The 17,562-nt window shown below is 44.2% G+C and overlaps 1 protein-coding gene across 4 annotated transcripts in view; it reads right to left on the bottom strand.

Annotated features, from left to right (window-relative positions):
• The window catches only part of LOC113483594 (calcium-activated potassium channel subunit beta-2), a 155,955-nt gene that overhangs the window by 104,678 nt on the left and 33,715 nt on the right, over positions 1-17,562 (bottom strand). The window contains exon 1 of one of the 4 annotated variants that reach the window (XM_026855267.1): positions 2,280-2,387. The exons of 2 other annotated variants lie outside the window; for them this stretch is intronic. The gene's annotated coding sequence lies outside the window, so the exon portion shown is untranslated. One more of the 4 variants, XM_026855266.1, reaches the window with a different exon arrangement.

The raw sequence follows: 17,562 nt of genomic DNA, 5'->3' as shown, positions 1-17,562 counted from the left end.
AAACTATTTTTTTCCCCAATTTGCAATGCAAAGTAATTCAGTTGACTGAAAAGTTGTTGCTTGGATCAAATGCAGAATACTTATGTTACATATCTTAAAAGGAACCCTTACCATTCCTCATCCAATATTGCTTCTCCTTGGCACAATCTGTGTTTACTTTGACTAAATGCATTTAGCACTTTTGTTGCTAAATTGTCATCAGTGTTTTGTTATTAAATGAATTATATCTTGACCTATTTACAATGTAGTATAATACACTTAAGTTCTCCTTAAAGGGAACATTCATTAGGATGAATAAATTCATTTTACTTCGTAAGTCCCTATTATATAGGAATTCTTTTTCTAATGAAGATTTAATGAAAACAATCAGTCTAACAGAATTCTCTAAGTTGTCAGCTTTTGACAACAGTAAAGTATGCTTAATGACACCTATATTAAATTAGATTTAAAATGCCATCATAACCTTAATTTTAAAATCTAGCGCAGCAAGTGATACCATACCTCTTACTGCAAGATATGACTCTCAGATTCTTTAAGTGCATTTTTAATAGCTCCTGTGAGAAGCATTTCCGCAAGCAGAACATTTTATTGTTACTAAATACCGCTCACTCTGAAGTCTCTCTGTTGTTTGGAAATGAAACTTTAATGCACAAGTCACAACAATTCATCAACACGGGGAACATCACACTCGGATCAAGCACACCAAATGATAAGGACTCTGCATATGCACGGACATAAGGTTTTCATTCATTAAGTTCCCACTTCTTATCTCGGTGAGGGTCATATGCAATGACAAAAATCCAAACTTGCAGCCCAGCACTGACCAGGACCCCATGCAAACCTCACTGCCCTGTTTTGCCTTGCAAATCTGACTCTTTGATGTGCAGACATTTTCTTGTCTAGCAATGCTAAACAGGCGCGTCATAAAAAAGTACATGAGGCTTCTAACTTTGCATATCACCTCTTGGACTTCTGGCTGGGAAGAAACAAGCTTTTTCAAGGGGAAGCTCTCCTGTTATAGTACTGAGTGTTCATTCCCCACTGAGTCCTCTCTCCTGATCCTTTCAGCATCCAGCTAAACATCGTTTATATCCTTCCCCACACTGCTGTTTCTCGGAGGGAGGGAGGGTGGCAGGGGGCTGGCGGTGGCACAGGAGGGAATTGTGCCTTTTTCTGTCTGAAACTACAATTCTCGTCCAGCAAAACAATGCCAACAGTGCAGAGGAAGCTTTGATTATGCAAAATGGATGGACACATCATGCTATTTTTTGCAATAGGTTATAACCTAAGGAGTCCCTCACCCGGAAAGTCCCTCCCGCCCCCCACCCCGGCTCTGTTTTCCCCTTTTCAAATGTCATCGGTGGCACTCTAGACACATTTTACATATTAATAGCGTGTCTCCCTCTTCTTACAGGCTCCACAGCTTTCCTCTTCCCCTTTTAATTCGGGGCATCCTCCCCACTTCCATCTCCCGTCTCGGAACCAGCCCATCTGGCTCCTTAGAAAAGGAGTAAAGTGTTTTCTGCATGACCTCTATGTATTTTACTCCGTGGGAAGAGTAACGTGGAATGCACACTCAGCAGGCAGCGAGATTTGAGCCAGTTTGTCCTCGAGGCATTTCTGCCATAAAACGCAGGACTATCAACAGTATTTCCCCCCTTGGCTCTCCCCCCCATCCCATCACCCCCTCCCCACCGCCGCCTCGCCGCTGCCGGCTGCACCTGGCTGTGCTCGGAAAGCCGGGGAGCAAAGCACAAACAATGGGCACCGAACAGCTACAGCTCCCTTTGTTTCCCATGCAAATCCTACCTCCAATAGTTGTCACATCTTCCTCCGAGGAGAAGCCTAATTATTAATAAACAGAGATCCAGCGGAATCCTCCAAACTGCCACCAGTTGTTAAGCGCTGTCATCGTTCTCTCCTGGTGCTTAAACCTTTTTGGACCATTAATGTCACAACCCCTGCTAACTCATAGCTTAGTACTCCCTGCTCAAAATGTCTGAAATAGTTTGGAAGGACAATAGGAATGACAGGCACACTAGACAGCCATGCTTGAAATTAGTTATCGCAAGCTGACTTAAGGCTGTTTCGTAGTGCTTTTAAGGCATGCACTCGGTGGGGTTTATTAACCTAGGCTAGACATGCCATTCCTGCTTTTATTCAGTGCTGTAATAGGATGGCTGCTAGAAATGCAGTGATAGGTCTAACCCCATTCATCCCTCCGTAGCTTTTTAAACCTCCCCGGGAGAGGAAATAGCTTCAGTCATCCTTAAACTTACTGAGGGTACTGTTTCTGCAGAGCAGGGTTTCACACATTGTTTTGAAACTAAGGAGAAAATCACTCCCGGGAATGGAAGGTGCTGTAGCTCTCACAGCTGATGTGAACGGCCAGATGAACGCGACAGCATCCGCCCCCACCGCAAGCTGAGGCTGTCGCAGGAGTTAGTGGAAGTAGCGATTGGAAGCTGAAAGTTCAGAAAACTCTGTAAGGCAGATGTGGCACAAAGCTGAATGAGCGGGACATAGGGACCGTACTGTGAATTGTATTTACAGAGTCACGGATGTACATTACACTCCCCAAAAAGCAAAATACAGTTTGCAGATAGCAAGGTCTTGCAATCTGAATTTGCAAGTGTACAGGACCTGCGATAAAGATGATCAGAAGAAACATGAGCGATGCTTGGCATTCGCAGTGCCTGTCATGTGGGGAAGAGAGGGGGTGCAGAGGATGCTGCTGGAGACGGCTGTTTTCAGTACAACCGTGCATAACTCCAGATCCCAGGTCAGAGATGTTGGTGCTCTGCTGAGATCTTCGAGCCTTTTTTTTCTTGTTGTCAGTTAATAATCAGCCCAGGTCAAGATGGATCAAGGCTTGTTAACATCTGCTGTCAGTTCAGTGTTGCTGATCTCCGTGTGGTCCCTAGTGGACAAATGTAAAAGCCACCAGCAGGACAGGTCTCTGCCAGCAGCAGTGGCACATGGGCTGAAGGACTGGAGAGGCAACCTAGTGCCAAGGCAGGCTGGGAGAGAGAAGGGGGGAGTTAGCACTTCTGCTGCTCGTTCAGCACCTGCCTGACTTTTTGGTACCACGCAGTTCACAGCCCTTGGCTTAAAATGAAAATACCATGCATGGAGACATCTCAGAAAGGAATGGCATTTAGAGAGATTAAGGAGGAAACCAGATCACAGTGAAAATCCAGCTGTGGCTGCCTCACACCATGGGAATGAAGGGGTTAAGGGAGCACTAATGGCAAATACGCATTAGGTTTTTGAATGACTGGGACCTGAGAGCTGGTTAAGGTGTGAACCTTCTCCTTTGAGAAACTCTGGTTTGTATTTGTGTTGGTCCTTTGTGCTGGTGACTCCTTGCAGGAGATGTGTCTGCTGCTCTGTGCTGAACCAGCTGGTCAATTCTGCCTTGTTCCTAGGGGGAAAGTGGCCACTTTAAAACCCTCTTTTTCCCACATCACTTTGTGCCACACCAGATGCCCACAATGCATGTCAGCAAGTGTGCTCAGCATGGGCTACTGGTCTCTCCTCCCTCTGAACTGGCCTTCAGGGAAACTACTGAAACATGCTTGTTGCTGGTGCAAGCAAGCCATAGATGGTGATGGGGACATCTGGGGCTACCACAAGCATGACATTTTCTCCCGACTCAACATTGCTCCTAACGGGGTGCCTCTGCACTCTGTGCTTCCCCATAACTGTACTTGCTGTCACTCTTGGACATCCTCCCTTCCCCTTTTCACCCCTTGCACCCAGGGCTCCAGTTTTGTTTCTTCGTTTACAGCGGGGCATTATTAGCACCTTAAGCTTCTCCCAGAATTGATGGGAGCAGGGCGCACTTCGCATTTTGTAGGCATGAATCTCAGAGTGGACCACTACATTCCATCTGCTAGCACAACTGCCAGAACAATCCCTGCTTTGTGAATAATTTAAAGAATTTTTTCGCTGCCACTTATCTAGCATTTTCATAAGCACTATATTCACCTTAAGGCAGAAAAATAAAGGGGAAAAAAGAAAAGTTCTCCTTGTCCTGAGCAATAGACTTCTGTCTCACTAAGGGGCTCACCCTGCATTTGATTTGTAAGGGGGATGACACAGCAGTTCAAGAGACATTAGAGAAATTCCCATTGGAGATACACAGGTCTAGGGGTGCTGACTTTGTTGATGATCTTTTGAGAGATTTTAATACTGAACTGAACACAACAGTGTTCAATGCCAGGTTAAATCAGGTGATCATTGCGACCCATGACCACAGTTCACCAGTTATATATGCTGAATACAAGGTGGCCCATAAAAAATGGATGATTATCCCCATTCCCTCCTCCCTTATGCATTGAATAAATTACCTTTGGACCTCCCTGCCATAGTAATCCCAAAGGCTTCAATCCTTTGCAGTAGGTTAAAGTCACCCAGACTTGGTGGTCAAGATGTGATAACTATCTGCTAGAGCGGTGCAATCAAAAGGACAAGGAGATGTATTTACATTGGGTGGTAACTGAAAGGGGAATAAAATGCTCATGGTGTAAGGCATAGGCCAACGGAGGATGATCAGAAAGATCTAGGGGCTGGTTAGTCCAAAATGGTTCCGTTTTAGGGAGATATACTGAGATAATCTCCCTTTCCTCAGGCATTTTCTAATCACCGAGCAGCAATGTCAGCTGCCTTCAGTGAATGGGACTCATGCGTACTCCCTACCCTTGCCATGGCTCTACTGTTGTTGCATTTTTCTGATGCACCAACCTGATCCTTGCTGGAAACAAGATACAGAGAGCAATGGAGCACTGATCTGATCAGGTATGGCAATTTTTCTGTCTTCCTGGACTGTATTCATGTTGCAAAGTAGGATTGCCCCGGCAAAGAGAGGGCTCACATGTTGCCCTCCATCAGCAAAATCCTATTGCCCTTCACAGGAGCTGAGATTGCTGCTCAGCTCTGCAGCAGTAGACCCTCTGAGAAAACCCACTGCTTGCAAAGGAGTTGCAACAATTTAAAACATCTCTGTTTCTGATCAGTATTTGCTTAGGAAATGGCCTAGGAGGATGAACGAGAGGAAGAATTCAGATTTGTAGTTTGCATGCTGACTGTAAGTCAAACAATATAATGAATGGAACAACTAATGCATAATTTCATTATGAGTCATCCTAATTATAACGAGAATTTGATAGATACATAACTAGAAAGTGTAACTATCTGTTACAAATACACATTTCTAATTGCACAGGGAAATACACAATATAATTAAAGCTGCAGGTTACACATACAATAACCGTTTCTTCCCCTGTGGGGACAAATTCTCTAGGAACAGTATGAATTTCTTTTGAAGTTGTATACCTATCAGACGGCATTCTTTCTACCCACTTGCTGAGTCTTTTTCAAACAGCAGCAGGGAATCTCACTAATCCATAAATACTTGGTGTGAATCATGTATTAAAGGAATTGCAGGAATGATCTGTCAATGGTTCTTCCGTGTTGGGTCCCTCTGTAGAGTGTCAGTGGTCACTGCAGTGTTAGTCTGGCAAAGCTACAGATATGATGTGCATGGTAGGTAGCGGGTTGTATTATGTATAATTACAGTGTAAATGAAAATTAGTCTTAATAAGGAAAAGGATCCTTCAAAAGTGGCCAAATTCTGTCACACACATCTAGATACTCTTGGGCTTTGTAGAGCTGGAATATTTTGCAAATGCCAGCTATTCCCTAGACAGGGTGAATGCAGCGTGGGGGAAGAGAAATTCCTAATGGTGATCATGGCTACATGCATTAATCCCACCTCTGCCTTAAATGCAAGAATTATCAAGAAAGCTGGTTGACATCAGTCCCTACATTTACAGCTCTGGCTGGTCTCCCTTCTTTTTCCTGAGGTAAAACAGGCAGCACCTGTGTATTCTACAACTTCAGAGTGTGATAGCTGCCACGCTGCCACAGGGAAACAGCGAGGCTGTCCTGGGTGACTATCTTCAGCATAAAGTCAGAAATCACTTGTTTACTGATGGGAAATGCAACCCTGTGTTTGGTCATAGTCTTGCAGTCTCTCTCATGCTGAGAATCACAGGACACCCAAGTGTCCTGGAAATCTGTTCATTTAACTGAGTTATATTACACTGACTAGCTAATCACTTCCACATGCTGCTTGATTGTCGTCCTTTATACGCCAACTCTGTCTTTTTCTTGCATAGCTCTTTTTTGAGCCACTTGCCTAGGAGAAAATAACTACATCTGGAGTGTTGTTAAATGACCCAGAAGTTGCTGCTTTGCAGGCTGACAGTATTTGATGCAAATAGATGGCTTCTTGCTGTGAAAATCTTCTTGGTTGACAACCCATTGGGTACTTTTGATGATAGTTGTCTGAGGAGTTAAAACACAGGCTCCTCTTTGCATATTCACACTATCCTTCTTACAGAACTGCCGGTATTAAATTCTCCCCGCGCAGTTTCAGCAGAGGCCTTTCCACTCCCCATTTGTTCAACAGCTGCTGGTGCGCATTGCTCCTTCTCTTTGCCTTCAGCTTTTGCCATCTGCCATCATTAAGTTGCCCAGGTGTCGGAAATCTTCTTGCTCTTCTCTTGTAAACATTATTCTGCCTTCTTCTTCACTAACTCAACCTTCATTTATATAGAGGCTGATAGATCAGGCTAGCTGTTCTCAAAACATCTGCTACATTTCATACTTTATGGGGGCGGATGGGGAACAGAGTACATACACTTGCTGGCAAAAAATAAAGACTGGTTAACCCTTCCTTCACTTTCCATCTCCAAGAGCTTGCTGTTTTCGCGCACTTCTAGATGTGCCAGTTAATTAATACTTGCCAGTTGGGATGTTACCTAGGGCAAATATATCATAGAGCGCTGCTAATTTTTAGAAACATCAACGCTTACACATATTGCAACAATGTCCAGTCCCCAGTGCTACTGAGGAACAGCAGATGGGACATACCTAAGACAGTTATCAGAAAAAGACATCAGAATAAACCTTTTTCCTTCTTTAGACTGCTTCTGCTGGTGCAAACAGGGGCTATTCCACTGATCTTGGTATGTTTTCTGCCCAGATACAGGTCAGGCACCCTTTTATGATTACCTGGAGGGGAAATCCAGACTCAAAGAGCATCTTTCACAATGATGGGTAGTGTAAACTATTGAATTCTTTTGGCAGAGATGATGAAATTAAATGATTTCTGGTGTGCTCAATCCTCCTCAGTAAATCACTGAAGATTGATTGTAAGTTTGAACAGCAACAAAACAGAATCCAACAAAACATGCTGCTTACACAATGCTGCTTTCTGGGCCCAGCGAATGTTTACTGCTTAAAGGCTAGTAAAATATGTATCTGAGGATGCACACCCCGTTGCTGGGGCCGGTCTCCATCATGAGTGTTGAGTAATTCCAACAGGATTTCATGCTTCAGCGATTTTACTCTCCTCAGTTTGGGCCTCAGTACCGGCGCTTTCAAAGCCTGGTTTTGTGTGCAACTATTGGGCAGAGATGGTTTCCTGCTCTGAACAGTTCTGCTGAGCAGCAATTGCTGCCTGCTGCTTTCCCATTTGTTAAGCAATGGATTACTGTTCAAACATTTGTAGCCCATGTTGGTCTAAGCTCTGTGTGCAATTCTCCAAATTTACTCCTCTCCTGGAATGCTGTGATCAGAGGTTGTTTCTTGCTTGTTCAATAATTTCCTGAAGCACTGCTCCAATCAATGCTGCTGTGATTTCCTTGCTTTGTGACAGATAATATATTGTGCTATTCACCTTTCACAGAAAAAAAAAAAAACCCAAAGTGGCAACTTAGATGCTCTGATTTTACATACAGAGCCTAGCTGTTTCTCCACCAACACTCAATGGCTTTTTTCTATCCACACTTTCCTGTTCCTATGTTAATATTACTTCTCCAGCAACTTTAGCAAGATATTGCTAGATAATTCTTTCCTTGCCTTTTTTCCATCCCCCTGCAAATCATTTGCTATGCAGAGCTCTCCTTTCTTCAGGATTCAAGTATCTGCTTTAATCTGTTCTTCCTTTTATTCTTTACTCAGCTGCTGCTTTGCTTTGGTGGAATAGTCACTTCTCTGATGAAGCTCATGCTTCTATTTCTGTTCTCTCTCTTTTTGAAAGGTCTTTTGCATCAGTGAAATGCCTGTTTGGGTTTCTTTGATGATCTGGGGCTGTACGCTAAGCACTGCACTCCAGGGGTGAAAGATCAAGTTGTGGAGAGAGCATGTAAAGTGGGAGAGAAGGGGACTTTGCCATGACGTGAGGGGAGTTTTCAATGAAGCAATAACAGAGCCAGACAGGTAAATAGCCCGGGAGTCAGGATCTGTACTGTGGAGAGGCCATTTTGTAGCACTGTGCCTCAGTTTCCCCATTTGTAAACCCTCTAGCTTTATAAAGTGCTATGTGAGCTTTGCCTAAGAACTGAAACAAGATGACTAAAGTGCAGTCTTGTCAAGCTTATATTGTTACTGTCTCACTGATAAACTTTAAACTCAGAATAGCAAGAGCCTAAAACTGCCTAAGTAGCCTCTGTATGTGCAGTGTTTTATGCTGTATGTTGCTGAAGGCACAACCTCCTTTACAGTGTCCTCACAACCATTTTACTTTTCTTCTTTGAACTAAAGGGTACCCAGAAGGAAAGGCTGGGTTTTGTATGTGTCCAAGATGTCAGAGCCATCAAGGTCTCAGCAGAGCTGTCACAACTTCACTGACCCCACAGGCCTCTCAGTTTTCTTAAACTGAGGACAAAGAACACATCTCACAATACTGGCTCTGGCATGAGCATCAGCAGCTGCCTTTCAGCTGCGGAGGTGTGCAGAGGCACACCCGGGCAGGACAACACCCTGCTCACAACGGGCCCTCACCTCTCTGCCAGCTGGGGAGGCAGCGGCTGCCTCCACACTAGTGCCAGGACACGCTGTGTGTTAGTGCGACTGTGCACGGAGCTGGGGGCTTGCACCCTCCGGGATGGTTCAGGGTCGTGCTGGGTCTGGGAACGGGGTGGCAGGAAAGAATTTTTCTTCCATTTTCCCCCAGCCATGTCTTGATGTCCCCTGGCTCTTGTGTCCGTGACCACCATGGACGCTTATGTGGGATGCTGAGGATGGTGCAGCCCTGCTTGGAGGATGAAGACGGATTTTGGTGGCAGCTTCACAGCAGGGAGCGGGAGGGACATTGCCTGGGCTGAGTTTGAAGCCCAGCCCGTTTGGAGAAAATGTGCTGGCAGGGTGAGGAGAAACCCCTCACAAGATGCCGCTTTTTAATTTTATTGACCTACAGTCTGTAGCAGGTGCTCAGAGGGGCTTTACCTGCACGGGGCCACACTGCTGCAGTGTGTGTGGCTACCGCCAAAGCTATCAGCGGAGGATTTGTGGTTGTGAATATAAAAAATTCACCAAGGTTCAAAATATTTTCTTGGTTTTCCTGTGTAAATCTGGAGTGACCAGAGGGATTTGACTGTATTTACTGAAGTAGAGTTGTTCGGGATTTATACCACTAAGGGCAACATTTGGTCTTAAACATACATCCTCAAAGATGTACAGGTCTCGTACAAAGTTATATCCCCCCCGTGAAAAAGTTACAGCCACTGTACAAAGCTGCCACCTCTTCCCCATCATCATAGCAGCTGAGAACACAGGACGTGCTTATGGATAAATGACTTGGGGCGGGGGGAGGTATTTGAAAACCAAGCACATGCTTTCCAAGAGGAAAAAAGCAGAACGATAAAGCTTTGCCTTTAACACAGGCTACAGGGATACTCCTCTGGCATAAACACACATTTTTTTCATTGATAAAGGAAATATCTTTTTTCCATCCTCTCTGATACATTTTTAAAATTCTGAATATGCAAAAATATTAATGTATCATCAAAGGCTGAAGCGAAGAGGACTCTAGAGGAATTTAGCCAGTGAGTTATCTCTGGTTTTAATTACCTAACGCTATTTGTTTACATCTGTTTGAAATTATTTTATACTCATTATGCCTATTGAAGTAATGTTTCATTATTTCTTCACTTTAGGCAATTTTAAAAACAGAAAAAAAAAAAAAAGAAAAAGGGACAACTTGTCCATAAATACACCTTTAATCTGACCTTATCTCTGCTCTGAGTTTTAAGTAGATTCTCTAAATTTTTGTCTCTGTACTTGCTCTATTTTGGGACTCTTAGAAATAACCTTGACTCTAAATTGTGGACTGTAAGAGAGGCACAGAAGATGCACTGCAAGCTGTGGAGTTCATCCCTACTGGGATGAAGGGCCATATCGTTAGAAGAAAGCACTGTGTGAAGATTTGTCCAACTGTACACAAATCTTACCCTTCTACTGCAGAGGCTCCCAGCTGGAACTTTAGACCACAGAAACCAGCTGTTTTAATGGTGAATGAATAAAACAAACCTGAAAAAACAGTCCCAGGAAGTCTGTTTCTGCAGCTAATGCCTCAGCTCCAGTGTGACCAGCTTGGACGTTGCAAGATCAGGTTCTGGGGATGCATTTTGACCTCAGCTGCCTGTGCTTAAAGATAAAAGCACCCTGATGTGCCTCGCACACACACATGCACACACAATCACAAACACACACTCCACATCTCTAACCCTTGGCTCATTTCTCTCATCCACTCCCCTCCCACCCATAGCCACTTCAAGTAGGATGTTATTTTCTTTACATATTTTTCATGCTTATATTTCAAATACCTCAGTGCAGTAAACTAGTAAAAACCCTCCAAATCCCTGGAAATGCAATACCCTTTGGGGGAAGCATGACGGATCTGGTAGTGCAGGAACAAATATCCCCAGGGTCCTGTTTATCTCACACAGCATGTCTATTTACCCCTTTTTTTTTTTTTTTTTTTTAACCCCTCAGAGTTGCTGTTATTTTTGCACAGAGGACTAAACCAACTCTCTCCCTTGTTTGTCTTTGCTGTCCACTGGCTCCTGCTTCCTTCACCCTCCTCGCTGGAGCTCAGCTGGCTCATTAACCCCTGCCAGGCTGGCGGGTTTAAACCACACTCAACCTCAAGCAAACTCCGATGTAATCCCTCAGCAAATGAAAGGCGACTCCTTGGAGCACCTGCCTGGCTCTCCAGACATACTGCGCTGTCTGCAGAGTGGGGATAGATAACTGCAGAAGAATAACAGGCCCTCAGATGTCTCACTAATGATAACAGGAGCACGTCCACCAAACAAGCAAAGTATCTCTGTCCCTTTCGGTGCAATGCAAAACTTCTGCTCTAATCAGGCTTAGCTGCTGGCTGGTACAGAAGGGTCAGGAAGGTCTCTTAAGCTGTGAATTGCTCAGCGGGGCACCTGTCAGGCGTGAAAGGTGCTACCTGGTATCGAAGCATGGTTTGCTCTCTCCCTGCGTGAGTGGGGCATTTTACAGTGTAGCTGAGGAGGAGGACTGAGAGGATGTTGGGGATGGCCCTGGAGCATGAAGCACCCTGTGATGGGGCTTTGCTTTCCCAGGCTGCCACCTGAGACTGGCATAGCCTCTCCCTGTGAAGAACGCGCTGAAGCCACCCCCAGATTGTGGGGCACGAAAGCCTTGAAGCCCTGCGGCAGTGATGGGGGTCTGCCTTGCATACAGCCTGCAGGTTTTAAAATATCTGTGTGAAAAGCAGTTCTAAAAACCAGTCACTTGCCTGTCAGTGGGCAGCAGAGTTGGGCCCTCGTGGGCAGAAGGCGTGTGCTGACACCAGGGTGGGCAGCTGGCAGCACCTCTGGTGGCATCGCCCCTGCCACCCCTCTATAAGAAAAGTCAGGGGGAAGCCAAGGCAGAGGCTGCATTCATATATGATGTCAGCGATGAGATACTTCAGTGTATTTGTCAGCATAGGATTTCAAGAGAGGGGAAATCTGAATTATACCTTTCAGAGGGGTAAAGAAATGGAGTCCCAGTTCAGCTCTCAGCTCCAGCTGCATAAATACAGAACAACTCCCCAGCAGTTGATAGAGTTACTCTATCTGTGCGGGTGGAAATGGGCAGAATTTGGCCTTGCCAAACACGGGGTAGCATGGAAGACTGTTGATCTGGAGCCAATTAGGAGCCCAGTGTTACTAGACCGGTAGCAAGTGAGGTCGCTCCCACACACTGTGATGAGGAATACAGGTCTGAGTCCAAAAGCTGAAGATCTGCTGCTTCTTTCCTCTCCTTTGCAAAGAAATCAATCATGTGTGTTAATTATTTTGGATGGCTCAGTCCTTTCTGGGTTCCCTTTCAGGGACTGCTCCATTGTGTCAAGAGCTGTACAAACCACTGAACAAAAAGGCACTGTCTGCCCAAAGTTATTAATGTGTTTTATTTCAGTAGCTTCTCGATATTTTAGCTACTAGAACATTCCTTGAAATATCTGAGATATTGTGGAGAATTTTTATGCCATTAATTTTTAATATAGCCATTTTAAATGAAATAGAGGATCAAGATTCTGTGTTTATGTATTTGGTTTGATGTATATAAGATATATTCTCTACTGTATAATTACTACTGACTGCTATAATTCCTGACTCTAGATGTACAAATGCATTTTACTCTAAAAAATGTAAATCCCGAAGTGGGATTTTGCTCCAGAGATCTTTTGTCTGTTTAATAATAACACTCAATAATATTTGAGTATGATGTGAGAACCACCTAAATGTAAGTATGAGCCCAGTTACTGTCAAGCTATATACTTTTACCAAGGAAGTTTTAAACTTTCCTGAAGCCCTTCTGATTTCAGTGGGTTGACAGGAATATAAATGAGAAGGAAATTTCCCCCTTTGCTGGCATCTGATTTCTGAATTGGATTAATTATGACAAGAGCTTTTTTCCCTGCATAATCAGATTTGCTAAAATTTCCTTACTAAGTTCATAAAACTGTTTTGTGAAACAGAGAAAATTAAGTAGGTTTTCTTTGCCACTAACTTCAAATTTGTCTGAACTTTCAGCTGGACTCTGGTATCCTATTAGACTCTGCCTTTGATAATAATCATGTTTCAGTTTCATTACTTTCTCTTCTAATTCCAGTCACTGACCATTCATTTTATTTTTTTATAATAGGAATCGATTAATTGTCCATGCAAGGCTGTTTGAGATGGTCCTAGAATAGCTCAAGTGAAATGCCCTCATTTTTCTTAATTTTCATTAACTTGTCAACTTTATTGTTTGTATGTAATATAAACAGTAAAATGCCACATTGCAGTCCTGTGCAGTATGGCTTGGAGGTCTGTCTCAGTAGCTTTTGAAACAGTCTTGGCATGGACGCTGAAAATGAGGGAGGATGAGATGCAGAGCCCTGGCCAAGGGCTGTGCTGAACAAAGGCGTAGTAGAGGAGCAGGCTCAAGAGTGTATCATTGCAATGGACAGTCAGCCATGAGAAAGCAAAAACAAAGCATAAAGATGTGATGTGACCTGCGCAAAGCATGGCATTTCTGGGACTGAAACCCCTCCAGCTCAGGCCTTCCACCCTCCTCTGCCCCCATCTTCCTCCCTCATGTAAACTGCATCTCTCGTGGGCTGATGGTATCTCTAGGGCTTACTCATGGACTAGCCCCATGAAAAGCGGGTGTTGTTTATTATCTGGCGGGATACAATCACATCTGGCCATCCTAAGGGATAGTAACATCACCAAAATAAGTCAGGGCACCAAAGGTTTGAGGGGAAAAAAGCTGCCCTGACTGAGCAATGAGAACGGAGTTCCTTGGGTAGGATGAAGTGAGGAGGGACAACAAGACAACAAAAAGATGTTAATATAAATAACTTGCTAACATAAATTTAGCACACAGGAGCCTACCAGGTCCCCAAATCCAGTTCCTTTTCCATGAGTGATTGAATAATATTTAATATGCTTAGGAATGAGATCCCCGGCCAGAAGGCTGTGAACATCTAATAGCCTGTTAGCTGCAACATCCAGAAGCCTCTGGATCAAACCCAAGCAAAACACATGTAATAGTCTCAGGTTTATTTTAATTTCTGATTACCTGAGTCTATGCACTTTGCAATTCTCTGGCCTGATTTAGGGACCAGATTCCCTAATTGCCATGGGAAAAGATACAGCCTTTTGTTTCCACTGGTCATGTGGAAACACAGGTCTTACATATTTTTCTAGAACTTGATCTGTTTAATTTCTAAACCCCTGATTCTGTACTTTGACACTGTAGAAGCCTGAGTTCAAACCACTTTTGAAGTAAAGAATGTAAAAAACTCCAAACAGAAAACAAAGTAGAAAAGCAGGTAACAGAGGTTAGGTGCTACTCTGCTGTGGCTTTGCTGGAGCCAGTATGCCGGGAATCTGTCTCCAGATGGGGCACTGTTCCTGTCACCCCTTTGTGTACTACTTTGCTTAGTATATTTTAAGAGAAAAATATGATCAGTGTGACTAAAAGCTAGTCTGTCTGACCTCAATGTTATACAAAGCTTTATGAAGAAAAAGGACTTCTTTTTGAAGGAAAGAATGCAGTACAGCTTTACCAAAGGTATATTGTGTCAGATGAATTTGATTATTTTATTTGATAATTGATTTTCTTGACAAAAGCAGTGCAGTAGAATCTAATCTCTCTGGACTTCTACAAGGTATCTGACCTAGTGAAAAGATTAGTCACGCTGAAGAAAACAGGGATTAGTGGAATTGTGTAGGAAATGTCTAGAGAGCTAGGGAGAGCATATAATGTATTTGGGAAAGTTTGGGGTGCAGTGGCTGCCCCTGGAGTCCCTTTAGGGTTGGTGGGGGAGGTTGATTGCATTTATAATTCTAATGCTCCTGGCACAAAAGGAGACGCTTTAACATTTGTGGCTGAGATGAAATTAGGGTGGATTAGCACAATAGTGGAGGTCCTGAAAACTGTATTAAAAAAATGGGATAGTCTTGAAGACTGCAGCAGGAGAGATGCAAGTATGAAGAGGGCTGTAATTGTACAAAGGGCAAGGCTGGGCACTGAGAAAATCACGCCATACATTATTTCTGTGAAATGGGGCTTATCATTTAGAAATGATAGAGGAGAAGAAAGTAAAGTTAGCTGTTCTGGGGTGCCCTGAGGGACCCTGGAGAAGGAATTTGTGAACCTATGATGCATCAGCCTTCCAGTGTGAACATCACTGATCCAAGGCATGATGAGATCCTACCTGGAGCACCAGGTAGTCAGTCCTGGCACACAATCTCAGAAAAGGTCTGTTAAAGTACGAACAGCTGCAGAGAAATGCAGCAAGTGCAGCCTTTATTTGGCTTTGAGAGATGTGACTGCTGTCTGTAAATGCAGAGGGGAGGAGGGTTAACACTGGAGAGTCAGAAGAGCTATTTCAATTCAAGAACAGCATTGGCAAAAGAACAAATAGGTATAAATGGGTCATGGATAAACTTAGGCTGGAAATTCTGAGAAGGTTTCCAGCCATCAGAAGAATGAGGCGCTATATTAGTCCTCTTGACAAAGAGGTGGAGGTAAAAACAAACTAGTTTTAAGATACAGGCTCGCTGCTGGATGAAAGGGATCTTATGAAATGTGGCCTATCATTGCAGAGGATTGGGCTCAGTGACGCAGAACCCCCTCCCAGCCCTCTATTTTTTTTCCGCTCCTGTCGGAAGATCTTTAGTTTCGCAGTGATTCTGTGAAATCCTGCCCCCTGCAAGGCAGTGACTGAAGAGGGCTTGGAGAAGAGACTTTGCACCAGTCAGGAGCACAGAAAATATCTACTGAAGGCCAGCTCTGTGAGTCCATGCGTGAATATCCCTGGTGTGCATGTTCGTGGGTGTCAGCATCTTTATGGCCTCTGGATGAAAGAATCGGCTTGCTCCGAGCTGGGCATTCCAGCCAGGCAACATTGAGCTTGGCAGGCACAGCAGAGCGGCTGCTCTCTTGTTTCTGCCCTTCAGAAAAAAGAGTCAGGCTTTCTTGCAACTGAAAGATTCATGACCTGTGACTGAAACTTTTATCTAAATCCTACAAATAGAACCAGTCTGATCCTCAGCTCCCAGGAAGCAGCAGAAGGAGGAGAAGGCAGGCATCAGCCCAGCATTGACAGTTCTTTTCCCCTTTTCCCTCTTCAGTCTCTCTTGCTAAGTGACTTCCAGCTGCCTCTGCTCCTGCCACCTTCATCTGGGGAGCAGCACTGAACCCAGCAGTGCCTCTTCAGAGAGCCGTGTCATCCACAGGCGAAGCGCGCTGCTGCTGCGGACAGGGCTGCCGCTCTGCTGCAGTACTGCTCACAGGCCAGCGCTCAGGATTTGCAGTCACAGTCTCCTGCTGAGAGTTAGTAGCTCATTGTACCCCCAGTCTGATGGCATCGAAACCTCCACAGCTGTGGTTAGCCCAGTTCTGGCCTCCTACTAGTCGCAGTCAAGGCGTGGGGATGCGAGCGGTAGGTCAGGACTATGCTGATGCACTATTTGTCTTGAGGTTGGCTTGGCACTTTGGCCGGGCTTGTTCATGTCTGCTGGAAAATGCCATAGCTCTGTGCCACAGTGATGCTTCTCAGCAGGTGGTGGGATCAGAGCTGAATGATACGATTCTTCCAGAGCACGGTGAAATGTTCTACTGGCATAAAGCAGATGTCTCCTTAGCTCATGTGAGAAAGGGCAGTTGAGGAACGGCATGGCTGAGATGCCATGTTACTCATGAAAGTACCTCTTGACACATTTTTTTAGGAGTGACTGAAGCAGCAAGGAAGCCAGTCAAAGAGTTGTTTTTATCTGAGCAAGCATCTCCTCAACTCATCCTGCAACTGATCTTGCCTTCTGGGCATGAAGGTACTTGCAAAGTCCATAAATTTACTGTCATAATCAAGTCAGGAAGAAAATGGACTCTCCGTTCCTGCAAGTATCTGTACATTTTCTTTTAAAAAATTCAGGCCGTGAAGGGTGTACTGTACCGTATCCAGGTGGTATTGTCTGAAATGAAAATACAAGTGTGTAAGTGAGCGTCCAGATTCTATATCTATCTCCTAGTACTTCAGGAGAGAAGAATGAACATTTGCTTTTGGGAAGCTTCTTAGTGTCACAGAGTCAGAGATGGGAAAATAAGCCTAGATCTGTAACCATTGCAGAGGAGACAGTTTCCTAGAGGTAGAGAGCTTGAACCAAACCTCCCTTCCTTTTGGTGCAGTGTGACACTTACTAGAGCTTCTCCAGCAAGGAGATCTTCACTGTAGTCCTGTGCCTGTAACTGGCACTGATATGTTTACAGCTGCTTTTTTTTTTTTTTTTTTCCTCCAGAGGAATTGAAAAGACTGTCAAATAAAGAGGACAAATCTTGTCTTTGACAAAAACAGCAGACAGAAGAATTAAAAAGGCCCAGAGGACAGAAAATTAATATTTAAAAGAAAGAAAGAAAAAAAAAAGACACAGGCCCATTTTTCAGTATGACTCTCTTGGCTCACATCTTCTTGTACTCTCTATATGAATGCCAGCAGCTCTTGGAGTTAGAGGTGCACTGTTGGGTCTGCTACCACCATGCCGAGTGCAGAAACCTTGTGCAGCTCCTGCACCCCCAGGGTTATGCAAGGAAGACTCCTGAAACTACCTAAGATTTTCTTCCAATGATGAACTTCTCTATAGAAAGGAAACCCTCTTCAAAAATTGCTCATTATAGAAATTGTTATGCATCTTGTGAATA

This window comes from Athene cunicularia (genome assembly GCF_003259725.1).
Source record: "Athene cunicularia isolate RWA chromosome 9 unlocalized genomic scaffold, athCun1 chr9_part1, whole genome shotgun sequence".
In the NCBI taxonomy this organism is placed as follows: domain Eukaryota; kingdom Metazoa; phylum Chordata; class Aves; order Strigiformes; family Strigidae; genus Athene; species Athene cunicularia.
This window is presented reverse-complemented; position numbering and strand designations above follow the sequence as displayed.